Source organism: Dromiciops gliroides, chromosome 3 (assembly GCF_019393635.1).
Source record: "Dromiciops gliroides isolate mDroGli1 chromosome 3, mDroGli1.pri, whole genome shotgun sequence".
NCBI lineage: Eukaryota > Metazoa > Chordata > Mammalia > Microbiotheria > Microbiotheriidae > Dromiciops > Dromiciops gliroides.
The window spans coordinates 274,116,083-274,132,769 of NC_057863.1; the positions used below are offsets into that span (position 1 = coordinate 274,116,083).

General features: G+C 38.3%; 1 pseudogene; it reads left to right on the top strand.

Moving 5' to 3' along the window:
• Nucleotides 1-5,097: 5,097 nt before the first annotated feature.
• LOC122747464 lies at nt 5,098-10,869 on the top strand (annotated as a pseudogene).
• Nucleotides 10,870-16,687: the final 5,818 nt, after the last annotated feature.

Consider the following 16,687-nt stretch of genomic DNA (forward strand, 5'->3'; position numbering starts at 1 on the left):
TTCTATCTTCAGAGAAAGAACTGATATTTATTAAATATAGACTGAAACGTACTATTTTTCAATTTCTTTAATTTTTTATTCATCTTTTTTTGGTAATAAACTTTTTTATTTATAGTTTTGAGTTCCAATTTTTTTTTTGTAGGGCAATGAGGGTTAAGTGACTTGCCCAGGGTCACACAGCTAGTAAGTGTCAAATGTCTGAGGCTGGATTTGAACTCAGGTCTTCCTGAATCCAGGACCAGTGCTTTATCCAGCTAGCTGCCCCTTGGGTTCCAATTATTATTCCTCTTTCCCTCCCCTCCCTGAGTCAGCAAACAACTATTCTAGACTTCTTATACAAAAATGACTAATATGGAAATGTTTTACATAATTGCACATGTATAACATATATCTGATTGTTTATTTTCTCATTGAGAGGGTGGGGAGAGAGGTAGGGGTAGAATTTGAAACTTAAAACTTTCAATAAAATGTTTGTTTAAAAAAATTTAAAAGGAGCTCAAATCTATTAAGTTAGTAATTTTAACTGTAGGGAACACAAAGAGATTAAAGGAATAAATAAGGATATAGATGATGTATCAGAGGACAGAAGTTCAGAATAGACAGGAAGGGAATTAATGAGAATAATATAGCAGAAATTTTTGGAACAGTGTATATACCTCCTCAACCCCAATCCTAACACACAAAATAAGTTGGAACAAAGGAAAGATAGAAAATAGTTTTGAACTAGCCACTTAATGGAGATGTGGGAAAACTGGGAAAGAAGGGGAAAAGAATTAATAAGTAAATAAAGAAAAATAAATCAATAATTTATCAATAATAAACTTCCCAAACTATGGGAAAGGATAACAAATGCATTGAGGAAAGAGCAAAGAGGGAAAAGAATCTTTGAGAATACCATTGCATTAATGCAGTCTAAACAAAAGTGATAATAGCAAAAAAAATGTTTTTTAAAGTGATAATAAGGAAAGCTTAAAAGAGGAAGGGAAATTTTAAAAGTCTTAAAAAAAAGCAATACTAGGGAAAAGAATGGAAGAAAATATAGGCCTAACTTTCATAATTGTAAATGTGAATGGGGGTAGCTAGGTGGCGCAGTGGATAGAGCACGGGCCCTGGATTCAGGAGGACCTGAGTTCAAATCTGGCCTCAGACCCTTGACACTTACTAGCTGTGTGACCCTGGGCAAGTCACTTAACCCCAATTGCCTCACCAAAAAAAAAAAAAATGTGAATGGGTTAAGCAATTCAATAAAACTAAAGAGAATGAGAAAATAGCTAAGAAAATAAAACCCCACAATCTGTTACACACAAGAAACATATCTGAAAAAACAAAGAGAACTAGAATGAGAACCTGGTTAATATTTACTTTGCAACAGGTGAATTTAAAAAGTAGAAGTTGTTATTATGCTATCAGATAAAGTAAAAATACAAATGAACAAAAACAATAGCAATAAAGACATTATATTATGTCTAAAGGAACAAGAGATAACAAATCTCTATCATAATTTGCCAAATAGCATAACAAATTTATAAAAAATTAATTGAATTACGAAAAAGCATAATAAATAGTAACACAATAAAAATGTGAGATTTTATTCTCTGTTTCAAAGCTAGAGAAAACAACGGAAAGATAAACAAAAGGAAAAATATGGAACTAAACAAACTGTTGGATATTTTTTTTTTTTGGTGAGGCAATTGGGGTTAAGTGACTTGCCCAGGGTCACACAGCTAGTAAGTATTAAGTGTCTGAGACTGGATTTGAACTCAGGTCCTCCTGACTCCGGGGCCAGTGCTCTATCTACTGTGCCACCTAGCTGCCCCTGTTGGATATTTTAAAGCTAAAATATTTGTGGCTTCTGAATGGTACCAGTAGAGGATATACCTATTTCACAATAACCCATGGCCCTTTTACAAAGATAGACCACATATCAAGTAAAAAAGAAATTGCAGCTTCTGGGATAGGAACTCAGTATTTGACAAAAACTGCTGGGAAAACTGGAAGATAGTATGGCAGAAATTAGGCATAGACCAACATCTTACACCTTATACTAAAATAAGGTAAAAATGGATACATGATTTAGACATAAGAGGTGATACCATAGGTAAATTAGGAGAGAAAGGAATAGTGTACCTATCAGATCTTTGGAAAGGAGAACAGTTTTTGACCAAACAAGAGATAGAGTATATTATAAAATGCAAAATGGATGATTTTGATTATATTAAATTAAAAAAATTTTTGTACAAACAGAAGCAATGCATCCAAAATTGGAAGGGAGGCAGAAAACTGGGAAACAATTTTTGAGGCCAGTGCTTCTGATAAAGGCCTCATCTCTAAAATATATAGGGAATTAAATCAAATTTATAAGAATCCAAGTCACTCCCCAATTGAGAAATGGTCAAAGGATATGAACAGGCAGTTTTCTGATGAAGAAACCAAAGCTATCTATTCCCATATGAAAAAATGCTCTAAATCTCTAATGATTAGAGAGATGCAAATTAAAACAACTCTGAGGTACCACCTGACACCTATCAGATTGGCTAAAATGACAAAAAAGGAAGATAATAAATGTTGGAGAGGCTGTGGGAAAATTGGAACACTAATGCATTGTTGGTGGAGCTGTGAGCTGGAGAGCAATTTGGAATTATGCCCAAAGGGCAATAAAGCTGTGCATACCCTTTGACCCAGCAATTCCACTTTTAGGTCTTTTGCCCAAAGAAATCATGGAAGGGGGAAAGGGACCCACATGTACAAAAATATTTATAGCTGCTCTTTACGTGGTAGCAAGGAATTGGAAGTTGAGGGGGTGCCCATCAATTGGGGAATGGCTGGACAAGTTGTGGTATATGAATACAATGGAATACTATTGTGCTATAAGAAATGATGAGCAGGAAGAGTTCAGAGAAACCTGGAGGGTCTTACGTGAGCTGATGATGAGTGAGATGAGCAGAACCAGAAGAACATTGTACACAGTATCATCAACATTGAGTGTTGACCTATTGTGATGGACTATATTCTTCTCACCAATGCAATGGTACAGAAGAGTTCCAGGGAACTCATGATAGAAGAGGATCTCCAAATCTAAGAAAAAAAAAAGAAAGAAAGAACTGTGGAGTATAGATGCTGATTGAACCATATTATTTCTTTTGTTTTGGGTGCTGTTGTTTTTTTTTTCTATTTTGAGGTTTTGCATCACTGCTCTGATTTTTTCTCTTGTAACAGGATTAATGCAGAAATAGGATTAATGTTATTATGTGTATATATATGTGTGTGTATATATCTATATGTATATGTATATGTATAGAGATATAGAGATATAATCTATATCAGATTACCTGCTGTCTAGGGGAGGGGGGAGGGAGGGGAGGGAGGGAGAAAAATCTGAAATTGTAAAGCTCGTATAAACAAAAGTTGAGAACTATCTTTACATGTAATGGAAAAAATAAAATACCTTATACATTAAAAAAAATAAATTAAAAAAATAAAAACAGCATAGTTTCATCAAAAAAAAAGAAATTGCAAATCAATATAATAAAAGATGAAAGCTAAGTACATTCTGAGAGACCATAATATATAAAAATAGTATCCAATTGAGGGGGCTCAAGCAAAAGCACAAGCCTAAATCCAATCCCAAAAAAGGAAATTGAATGATTTGCAAAGGAACTAGTAAAGAAAAAAAAAGATTGATCAACAGATGAAATTTTTAAAATTTGCAAAAACATCCAAAACATATAATGTACAAATTATTTTCAAAAATTGATAAAGAAAATACTCTACTAAACTCCTTTGATGAGACAAAGGCAGCCCTATTATCTTAGGGAAGGATAAAGCAAGAGAGATATAGAGAAAGAAACAGAGAAGTATAGAAGAATATTATTAATGAATGTGATTTTAAAACTCTAAATAAAATCCTAACCAAAAAAAGATGACAGCAATTTTTTCAAATAATTATTTGCTACAATCAAGTTAGATTTACTCCATGGATGCAAAGATGGTTCAACATAAGGCAAATAAGTAACATAACTAATCATAATTTTTTAAAAAAATTAAACCAAATTATTATCTCAATAGAAACAGAAAATGCCTTTGACAAAATAGAACACTCACATTAAAAACTTGACAAAACTTAGATATAGGAGCTTTTGTTTTAAATATGACCAAAAAAAAAGTACCTCTCTAAACCAGAAGCTTGTATTACAGGCAGTGGAAAAATGCTGGAATATTTTCCCAATAAAGTCATGAAGGTGTAGAAAATTAAACTATTCCTATCTACTGAGGACATAATAATAAGCTAGCAAATATATAGTACTTTAAGGTTTGAAAGGTATTTCATTTAGTTCTCACAATCACTCTGTGAAGGAGGTGTCATTATAATCTCCATTTTACAGATGAGAAAAACTAGGCCCAGGGTTACAAAACTAATGAGCATCTGAGGCAGAATTTCGACTTGGGTCTTTGTGATAATAAATCCAACACTATCCACTATGGCATCTAAGTGTCTATGATAGTTTACTTGGAAAAACTATTAAGCTGACATATTGTTTACTTAGAAAATCATAGCAAATGAATGAATGAATGCAAAAGTATTTTTTATTTAATTTTTTAGTGAGGCAATGGGGGTTAAGTGACTTGCCTAGGGTCACACAGCTAGCGTCAAGTGTCTGAGGCTGGATTTGAACTCAGGTACTCCTGAATCCAGGGCCAGTGCTTTATCCACTGTACCACCTAGCTGCCCCGCAAAAGTATTTTTTAAAGAACTTATTTAGCTGTGTGACCCTGGGCAAGTTACTTACCCCACTGCCTCCTTAAAACAACGACAAAAGCCTCATTATGTTTTAAGTTGATACCTTATAAGCACTGAGGATACAAATACAAAAAGTAAGATAGTCTTCTCTCAGAAGTTCAAACTCTAAATTGGGGAGGCGTTGATAGAAAGCCTCACAAATTCTAATGATCTAGTGTTGGGCCCGGTGGTCCTTAGGTACTTGGTGGAGTATCATACAATACAGTGGCAGCATAGATGATGAAACTCTGACTCGAGGCATCTGTGGCCGTTAACTACAAGTCACTTCTCCCAGGCTGAGTCATTGGAGGGTGGCCAGCATGCAGAACAGAGAGGAGCTCCACCCCTTCAAAGACGATGCCGCAAGCACCCCCGAGATCTCGGGCCGGCAGCTGGGTGGCCTCTGCTGTCACCCTGACTACAGGCACCGTACCCTTCAAGCTTGCCCAAGAGGTTTCGGTACTGATTGCATTCATCTTCCTAGAGACTGATATGGAATGTTCCCCATGTGAAGGGCTCTATTTCTTTGAATTTGTAAGTTGTAAAGCATTTGCAATAACTGGGATTTTGCTGCTTATATTCAGTCTCAATCTTCATACAAGGATACCACAGATCAACTGGGATATTACAGGTTGGGTCAACAGTGGACCTAGCTCTTTCTTTCTTTCTTTCTTTCTTTCTTTCTTTCTTTCTTTCTTTCTTTCTTTCTTTCTTTCTTTCTTTCTTTCTTTCTTTCTTTCTTTCTTTCTTTCTTTCTTTCTTTCTTTCTTCCTTCCTTCCTTCCTTCCTTCCTTCCTTCCTTCCTTCCTTCCTTCCTTCCTTCCTTCCTTCCTTCCTTCCTTCCTTCCTTCCTTCCTTCCTTCCTTCCTTCCTTCCTTCCTTTCTTTCCTTTCTTTCTTTCCTTTCTTTCTTTCCTTTCTTTCTTTCTTTTCTTTCTTTCTTTTCTTTTCTTTTTCTTCGAGCTAAAGCAGAGATTGCTGCCTTGGCTCTTTGGCTTCTTGAAGACAGCAGTGTATGCTGCAAGTATCTTTTTAGCTGTGCAGAAATGGAGGATGAAAATGGGACAGCAGAGAACCAATGAATCTGTTCATGCATGGACAGAATCAGAAGATTCTGTGAAACAGCATTTAAACACAAGAGAAGAAGCAGGGAGAAGTCACCAACAAAGAAAACTTCTTCCTCCTCCCTTTCCTGATCTCCAAACCCAAACTAACACACAGACACACACACACACACACACACACACACACTTTCCCTAAGAGGGGAAGAGTAAATGAAAATGGGAGAGGAGGAAATGTCATCACCACCACTCATGGAGAGTGTCATCACCACTATCATCATCATCATTCTTCATTCCGGAAGCTACAATCTCTCTCATCTGATGGTATCTACATGTTCTTACCCCACCCACCATCCCCACATGACAGTGGTGGAGATGAGGTGGCAGCTTCTCCAGTGCTCTCTCTATTACTTCCATATGCTCACTCTCCATGAGTGTTCTACTCTCCCCTTTTTTCAAAAAGAGAATGTGTGACCCTGGGCAAGTCACTTAACCCCCATTGCTCTGCAAAAAAAAAAAAAAAAAGAAAAAAGAAAAGAAAAAAAAAAGATGTGTTATAAGGGCAGTTAGTTTTGAAGGGGGAAAGAGTTTCAAAATGGTAGACTGAGCAATGTGTGGAAGGTGGGGAGGCACAGGGGTGGAGTGGGCCCACCATTCCTCTGGGTGATGGGTTAATTGCATACATATAAGCATGCTTTTAGCACCATCTGGGGCAACCTCCCAAGTCATTGCCCAACTAACAACAATAGAGTATTCTTTTTTTTTTTGCGGGGCAATGGGGGTTAAGTGACTTGCCCAAGGTCACACAGCTAGTAAGTGTCTGAGGCCAGATTTGAACTCAGGTACTCCTGAATCCAGGGCCGGTGCTTTATCCACTGTGCTACCTAGCTGCCCCCAATAGAATATTCTTTAAAGGAGTCTGAGGAAATGTTTCATTGGCCTGAGGAAATGGGGGTTGGGCTCCTCTCAACCCAGACCTGTTTAAAAAGTCTGCCTACCACCCCCCACCCAATAAAATCATGATTCAGGGAAACCCTAGACTGGCCACAATTAGATCTCCTCCTGAGCTGTGTCTCGGTGGTGAAGGAGTTGAAGGGTTGTCCCTGTGTTGTCTCCCCCATTGGCTAGGGAAAACTGCATTCTGATTGGCTAGTTTTTGGTGCTAGTTTTTGGCTCATGGATTGTAATCCTTGAGTAATTGGAGAAGAAGGGGAGGGGCCAGTCACGTTAAGAGATAAAAAGACTTGTGAGCCTCCATTTTGTTGCCTATCCACGTTCTCGAGAGAATGACAATAAATAAGCCTTTGACACATCACCAAGTTTTTGTAGTTTTATTTCTCACACCTGTGAATGTAGCTGAGAGACTGGAAGTGGAGGTGGCTAGCTTGAGTCTTTCTTTCCTTCCCTGTCCTTTGTCTGGTTCAGCTCTAGCATGTTACAGTTCATGGTAGAATCTTTTTTAAATTTTTTTGCAAGGCAATGAGGGTTAAGTGACTTGCCCAGGGTCACACAGCTAGTAAGTGTCAAGTATCTGAGGCCAGATTTGAGCTCAGGTCCTCCTGACTCCAGGGCCGGTGCTTTATCCACTTCACCACCTAGCTGCCCCTCATGGTAGAATCTTAATCTCTCATGCTTGAACACTGGTTTCCCATAGTCCCTCTTGGTTTCTCCCTTCCACACCATATGGACCACTGCACAGATAGACTGTTGCTCTAGCCCTGCCATGTCTTGTGGGGGCATATGAAGAATTCAGAAGCATGACTTACAAGCCTCTTGACAACCACAGGAGTTTGATTCCTCTTTCTTCCTCCTACCAGTATGGAAATCAAAATACCTCTGATCCAAATAAAAAGTTTAAAGCTGGTGTAGACTAGATGAGAGGGCAGCTAGGAGGTGCAATGGATAGAGTAATGAGCCTGGAATCTGGGAGACTCTTCTTCCTAAGTTCAAATCTGGCCTTAGACACATACTAGGTATGTAACCCTAGGTAAGTCACTTAACCCTGTTTGCCTCAGTTTCCTCATCTGTAAAATGAGCTGGAAAAGGAAATGGCACAGCATTCCAATTTCTTTTCCCAGAAAACCATCAAAGTGACTGAAAAAAAGACTTAACAAAAAACTAGATGATTCCCTGAAGGCATCTTCCCAGCTTTACATCCCAGAATTCTAAGAGATGTGTTCTTTTCTTCCCTTTTTCTTCCTATTACCAAAGAATTGATATGGAGCTGTGGAATAAGAATCATTTTGGCTATATTGGTTTCTATGGTGATGGAGTAATTTTTTTTTCTCCCCTCTTCAATGATTGAAGAGTTTTTCACCTCATTAGTTTTTCAATTGTCTCATATTGGTGTTCTCACTGATTGGCTATTTGAACTGTTTCTTTCAGGATATAGAATCCATTACTCACATTGTTGGGATAGAGTGTGTGGCTGCTTTGGGGGGGGGGGGGGGAGATACAGACTCAATGCTGTACAAGGTTGTGTGAATGTTGACTTCAGAAAAGCCAGAGGAAGTATAAAGTCTTCACCTCCAAAGTGGCTTTCAAGCAGCCTGGAGTGAATCATTCAAAGGGTTGGCCCCAGGGCCATTTAGTGTTTAAGGAAGATTAAGATTCTTTCTCTGCATTTGCATTGTTTTCCCTGAAAGCTGCTCTTTGTCAAAGCCCTTAGGACTGTTATATGTGCTTTACAAATAGACCAGGATTGCCTTGTAAACTCTGAGTAAGTTAGGAGTTAATCAAGCATGTTTACACACAGTAATAAAATGGGTTTTGTGTGTGAGCTTACATTTGTCAGAAACAAAAGGAAATGGTAATAAATGAATTGGTGAAATTTCTGATTCATACAGAAGTGTTGCTTAAAATCTTTGGATAAACTGGAAGCAAGTAATAATTTTATGTCTGTTTATTTCATGAATGATGTCAGATGTTTGGAAAATATGGAAACAAGATGAATTATTCATTTTGCATTAAAAAGCTCTTTAAACTCTCTTAAAAGCCTTCTGCTAATGAAGAACCTGTAACAAGTTCACAAAAGCCTCTTCTAATGAATGACTCAATTTTAATACTCTTCAGATTTTCCTCATCATCACACCATTCTCTTTTCCCTTTGACTCTAAAGCACAGCTGAATATTTCACATTTCTTCCTAGAGAGGTTTCTGTTTTGTTAAAGGCAGACTTGTAATCCAATCAAATTGGTCAGTAGTAGATTTTGTAACCAGAGGTTTTACTTTACATGAGCTAAGTAAAAAAGGGGTCAGGAAATCCAGCTTCTATTTTCTTGTTAAGAATTCTGTTAAGAATTCTATAGCTGAGTCAATAGTGGATATAGTTATGAGACCATGCTGACATGTCAGCTCAGGAGGAATGAATGAATGAGTGAATGAATGAATGCATGCATGCATGCATACAATCTTTGTAGGACAAGTCATCAAACATTTATTAAGCACCTACTACATGCCAGGCATTGTGCTGAGTGCTGGGGATACAAAAAAAGGGGAAAAGCAACCCCCAAACCCAAAACCCTATCCCTTTTGTCAAAGACTTCATGGGGTGATGGGGGAGGGGATACAAACAGTTATGTGCAAATTATATATAAATGTTATGGGGGAAATGGGGTATGGGGTTTGGGTTAGGGGTAGGGGTTCTTAGGAATTCCTCTTTAAAGAATTATACCCTCTTGCACACAAAAGCAATTAGAATAAGATGGTAGTTTATTTAGGGGCAAGGGAAGGGAAGGGAGAGGGAAAGGAAACCATGAAAGAAATCCTTGGACTTCTCATGGGGAGATAGGTATGGAACAAAGCACATGGCTCTGACGTACCAATCTCCTCAAGCAGGAGACTGGCAGGTACTTTTATAGAGGACTGATGGGGGTGTGACCATCTGCCTGTGGAAAGTTCCTTTAGTGATGGAGGACCATCCCCCACTGGTGGTGGCTAGAGGAATTGGGTGAGGGGTGGCTCTGGATCTCTCAAGCCATCTCTCTCTTCAGGACACAAAGGCTGCAGACACACCCAAAGTTATCTCCCCAGGGGTAAGGGAGATCAGAATGAAGGGTGGAGGTCCCGAAGCTAGCTCAGTCCAATCTGGTTCTGCTTATCTCTCTAGGTGTATCTGTCCTCTGGTTTAGTTTCTCAAGGAGAAGATTCCTTGGTGTGCCCCAGAGAACTTCTGGGGTGCTCTGTACCCTCAACATATATATATATATATACACACACACACACACACACACACACATATATATATATAGGAGATAATAGAGGGAAGGCAGTGGTATAAAGGGGGATCAGGAAAGGCTCCCTATAGAAGGCAATAGGGGGCAACTAGAGTTTATTGAATGAGGGGTAAAGGAGGATGACATGGGCAGTTCTGAGCTTTAGGGAGATTAATTTGATAGATGAGTGGAAGATGACTGGAGTGGGGAGAAATGAGGGTGGGAAAACAACCAGAACACTATTACTCAGTTGTGAGATGATGAACACCTGAATCAAGGTGGTGACAGTGTCAAAGGAAAGAGGGGGATCAGTGTGTGAGATATTAAGAAGATGGAACAGGACTTGGCAATTGATGGGATGTAGGGGGTGAGAGAGAATGAGGAATTGAGGATGAGTTGTGATCCCAGGTGACTCCAAGGTGAACTAGATGGTACAGTGGATAGAGTATAAGGCAGCACAGTGGATAAAGCCCAATACCTCGAATTAGGAAGACCTGAGTTCAAACTCACTAGTTGTGTGGCCCTGGGCAAGTCACTTGAACCTTTAGTTTCCTTATCTATAAAATGAGCTGGAGAAGGAAATGGCAAACCACTCCAGTATCTTTGCCATGAAAACCCCAAATGGGGTCATGAAGAATCAGACATGCCTGAAACAACAGAACAACAATATTTTGGGAGTGGGGTGGGGGGAAGGGGAAGGCAAGTAATTCACTCTCAGACATATTAGTTTAAGATTTTTGTAGGACATTGAATTCTTTTTGTGAGCACACTATGATCTTTTCTGTTCCTTTGGAATTTTTGCCTTTCAGATAGCTTGAGACCCAGTTCCTTTAAATGCCTTTAAAAATGTGTCTCCTTCAACATGGATTTCTTAGTATACATTTGATCTGATCCAGTTGCTTTTCCTGATTTGTTTTTCAAAAATACAATTTCTCTCACAAAGTCTATTTCTTAAATAGGCATTGTGTTTTCCTAAATACATTCTCATCACATAAACTCATCACATGAACCAAAATGTGTTGGTTCCGCAAATATATCTGATAAGATCACCAAAGAAATGCTGGCAGATTTGTTGAAATTTGTTCCTTTAAAACAGCTTTTCTTTCAGTTGGAGGGAACTCTTCATTAATTCTAGAGTCACCGGCAAAGGGCACACTTGTGCCTTGCTACTTGGAGAATGAAAACATTCTTGTCTGAAACATCAACTTTAAGATGAGGAAAACTGTAAAAAAAAAAAAAAAGGTGAAGTCACAGTCCTTTTCTTTCTGTCCTCTTTCTCTCTGCTGCTAATAACTTGCTCTGCCAAACTAAATTTTCCTTTTTATCCTTGCATTCAGTAGTCTGGTGTACTCATATTCTGTAACCCCCTTCAGTAACTTGGTCTTTGGAAGGGATTTGATAGATTCACACACCCTATGCTGTAAACAACTGATGAAATTCCACAATGTTTACATTTGTTAACCTGAAAAATTAATGAAACAATCAATATAGAAGAAATAAGGTCTTTCATCAGGGCAGAGGAGCTATAACTAGGAGTATGGCAAAGCAAGAATGCTAAGAATACCCAAAGATGGGGACCAAGGACAGGGTTTATATGGGGTAAGGGAACAAAGGGAACTATGAGATAGCCCTAGGGAAAAGTAAGTTTCTCTCAAGCAGAAACTACTTAATGTAAATGAATCTTTTTACATAATAACCTAAAGTCCAGGAAGTAAGCTTGAGAATCTTTAGGAGGGGAAAGTTTGTTTGGGGAGATCCATAAGTCAATCAAGAGTCTGGAAGTGACAAAGATTGGTTAGCCCCAGGCAATTCATTGGCCTGGGAATGGAGAGTACTTGGGATAGATCAGTCAGTTCTCAGTAAATTTGTGGTTATCACATTATAAGGGGAAGAAAAAGTATTAAGTCAAAGGAATGAATTTCCAATGGTGGAAATTCATGCTTTACTAAGTCAATGAGAGTGGCTTTATTTTGGTCACAAGTACTTCCTCATGAGTACTTGAAATTATATCTCATGGGGCAGGTAGGTGGCACAGTGGATAAAACACTGGCCCTGGAGTCAGGAGGACCTGAGTTCAAATTTGACATCAGATACTTAACACTTACTAGCTGTGTGACTCTGGGCAAGTCACTTGACCCCAATTGCCTCACAAAAAAGAAATTATATCTCATTTCTTTAAGTATAACACTCACCCATAATCATCCCCATAAGATGTCTGTTAGAAAGAAAATGCCTCTAGAAATTGGAAAAGGCCCTGTGGATTATAATATAGTCAATTCTTAGCAGGAGCTAGAGGGTATCAAGATGCCAAGCACAGAGATGCCCCAAAGTTCACAGAAACCAAAAATCAAGAAATGAGTCCAGAATAAAAGCCACGGTTTCAATTGTCTCTACACAAATGCACCAAATGTGAGTCAACAAGAAGGATGAGCTGGGGATACTAATGTAAAGAGATAAATTTTGAGATTTGGTGGCATAACATGATGGGAATATGGCTCTTGAATGATGTTTCTTATTCAATAGAGACAAGATAGTTAAAAGGATGGGGGTGGTAGAGGTGGAATAATGTTGTCTATTAACAAGATGCTCATTTGAGGAAAATCCAGAACCAGAGGAGAGAGACAAGGAGAAGAGACAGAAACAGAAATGATATTATCCTCAGAATATTTTACCTGGGCAAAAAAGAGGCAATGCATGAAAAGTTCAGGGAACAGATCCCTGTCTGAGGTTCAGATGACTGTCACAAGGGCAAGATACAGTAATTATTTTAATTATGCAGGCATCTGTTAGAATGTACTCTATGCCAAAAGCAGAACCATAGCTAATAGATTTATTAGCTTCCTAATAATGATATGGGGGAAAATGGGGTACGGGGTTTGGGGTTCTTAGGAATTCCTCTTTAAAGAATTACACCCTCTTGCACACAAAAGTAGTTAGAATAAGGTGATAGTTTATTTAGGAGCAAGGGAAGGGAAGGGTAGGGGGAGGAAAACCATGAAAGAAATCCTTGGACTTTCATGGGGAGATAGGCACAAAGCACATGGCTCAGAGGTACCAAATCTTGAACAGGAGACTGGAAGGTACTTTTATAGAGGACTGATGGGGGGGTGTGACCATCTGCCCGTGAAAAGTTCCTTTAGTGAGAGAGGACTATCCCCCATTGGTAGTGACTAGAGGAATTGGGTGAGGGGTGGCTACGAATCCCCCCTTCAGAGCACAAAGGCCGCAGCCACACCCAAATTTATCTCTCATGGGTAAGGGAGACCAGAATGAAGGGTAGGAATCTGAAGCTAGCTCAGTCAGATTTGGTTCAGCTTATCTCTCTAGGTGTTATCTGTCCTCTGGTTTAGTTTCTCAAGGAGAAGGTTCCTTGATGTGCCCCAGAGAACTTCTGGGGTGCTCTGCACCCCATGACAATGATTTCATGCTTTAAGGAAGAAAAAAGGGTAAATTGTACCCTAAGTGTGATTATTACCCCAAAAGACAAAAAAAGGAACTCATTGTTGGATAGAAATGATGGGAACTTCATAGAAAAAGACATGACAGAGAATGAGAAGGAAACTTGGCATAGTCGGATGTACAGTCTAGATTTGGGGAAGGCTGATTTCAAGGAGTTCTGACACAAAGGGTAACTTGAGACAGAAACAGAGACTGAGACACAGAGACAGACAAAGAGGGTTAGACAGGTGAGTAACTGAGCAATTGAGCCTTCTTCTATCAAACCCTCTGAGCCCCTCCCTCCCCCTTAATTATTATTTATTTATTTTCTTGTTCATTCATTCATTTATCACTTACTTACTTATTTACTTACTGTGAGAAAATGGGTAGTTGTCTCCCCTCAATGAGGATATAACAGTCAATCATACTCCTCCTGACTTGTTTGAAGGACAAAGGTCTCAGATCCCCTCCTCCCCCTATGGCTATCAAAATCATATGGTTCGAGGAGCCCTGGTCTCAATAAGGTCCACTCCTGAGTTACGTCCATATAAGGAAGAACTGCTTATGGATGGGAATACTGCGTTTTGATTAGCTAGTTTTTGCACATAGATTGAAACCCTTGAGTAATCAGACAAATGATGAAAAAGGGGAGGGTCCATTCATGTTAGGGACTAAGGTTTAAAACAGGGCCTGTGAGCCCCCTTTCTTTGCACCCACTAGCTGCACACTAGGGTGCCTCCTTCTCAAGAGAAGGAAAGAAAAGAGCCTTTGTCACATCTCTGTTGAGTTCCTGAGAATTATTGAGAAGAGGATTGTTTTCCCTCACACTTACTTACTTGTTTGTTTATCCATCTATTTATTTATTCATTCATTTACTTACCTGTTCATTTATTCATTCATTCATTCATCCATTTATTTACTTATTTATTCATTCATTCGTTTGTTTGTTTGTTTATTTGTTTATTGATTGGTGGAGCAATGAGGGTTAAGGGATTTGCCCAGGGTCACACAGCTGGTGTCAAGTGTATGAGACCGAATTTGAACTCAGGTCCTCCTGAATCCAGGGCTAGTGTGTTATCCACTTCACCACCTAGCTGCCCTATCCTTAATTATTTGTAAACATAGTATTGATTCTTAGAAAAGGAAGGTGGTGGGATTCTTGATCTCTGATTAACCTTTTGTGAGGCCAGAGTTGGAAGGTTTGGAAGTGTGAGGAAATGGGGAATGGTCTCTTTCAATAAGGATATAATAGTCACCATCAAATTGCACTCCTCTGGACCTGTTTGAAGACAAAGGTCTCAGTTCCCCTCCTTCCCCTCCAGCAAACAGATCACATGGTTCAAGGAGCTCTGAGCTGGTCTCAATTAGGTCCTCTCCTGGGCTGTGTCCATATAAGGGAAGATTGAAGAAAGGTCCCTGTGTTACCTCCCCCATTGGCTAAGAACCCAAAGAATAATTATGGAAATTAGGGTTAGGAACACTGTGTTCTGGTTAGCTAGTTTTTGCTCATAGATTGTAACCCTTGAGTAATCAACCAGTGATGAAAAAGGGAGGGTCCATTTGTGTTAGGGACTAGGGGTTAAAATGGGGCCTGCACAAAAATAGATCTCATTAAAAGAGATAAGGAAAGAAACTACATCTTACTTAAAGGTACTATAGATAATGAAGTAATACCAATATTAAATATGTATGTGCCAAGTGGTATAACATCCAAATTCTTAGAGAAGAAGTTAAATGAGTTACAAGAGGAATTAGACAGTAATACTATACTAGTGGGGGATCTGAATCTTCCCCTCTCAGAATTAGATAAATCTAGCCAAAAAATAAATAAGAAAGAAGTGAAAGAGGTGAATAGAATACTAGAAAAATTAGACATGATAGATGTCTGGAGAAAATTGAATGGGGATAGAAAGGAACATACCTTTTTCTAAGCAGTATATGGCACATTTTCAAAAACTGACCATGTATTAGGGCACAAAAACATCATAGCCAAATGTAGAAAGGCAGAAATAGTAAATGCATCCTTCTCAGATCATGATGCAATAAAAATTACATGTAAGAAAGAGCCATGGAAAAGTAGACTGAAAATCAATTGGAAACTAAATAATTTCATTCTAAAGAATGAATGGGCCAAACAAGAAATCATAGAAACAATCAATAACTTTATCCAAGAGAATGACAATAATGAGACAACATACCAAAATCTATGGGATGCAGCCAAAGCAGTGCTTAGGGGGAAATTTATAGCTCTAACTTACATGAATAAAAAAGAGAAAGAGGAGATTAATGAATTGGGCATGCAATTTAAAAAGCTAGAAAAAAAAACCAAATTAGAAGTCCCCAATTAGATACTAAGCTAGAAATCCTGAAAATTAAAGGAGAAATTAATAAAATTGAAAGCAAGAAAACTATAGAATTAATCAATAAAACTAAGAGCTGGTTTTATAAAAAAAAACAACCAATAAAATAGATAAAATATTGGTTAATTTGATTTAAAAAAATAAAGAAGAAAATCAAATTATCAGTATCAAAAATGAAAGGGGTGATATTACCACCAGTGAAGTTGAAATTAAATCCATAATTAGGAATTATTTTGCCCAACTGTATGCCAATAGAGGCAGCTAGTTGGTGCAGTGGATAGAGCACCGGACCTGGAGTCAGGAGTACCTGAGTTCAAATCCGGCCTCACACACTTAACACTTACTAGCTGTGTGACCCTGGGCAAGTCATTTAACCCCAATTGCCTCACTAAAAAAACAAAAAAGCCCCAAAAAACCCCCAAAAACTATATGCCAATAAATTTCACAATCTAAATGAAATGGATAAATATTTACAAAAATACAAACTGCCCAGGTTAACTGAAGAGGAAATAAAATCCTTAAGTAAGTCCATATTAGAAAAAGAAATTGAACAAGCCATTAATGAACTCCCTAAGAAAAAATCCCCAGGACCAGATGGGTTTACAGGTGAATTCTACCAAATATTTAAAGAACAATTAATTCCAATATTATACAAATTATTTGGAAAAATAGGTGAAGAAGGAGTTCTACCAAATTCGTTTTATGACACAAATATGGTGGTGATACCAAAACCAGGGAGAGCAAAAACAGAGAAAGAAAATTAGAGACCAATTTCCCTAATGAATATTGATACTAAAATCTTTTTTTTTTGTTTGTTTTTTGTTTTTTTATTTTTTTG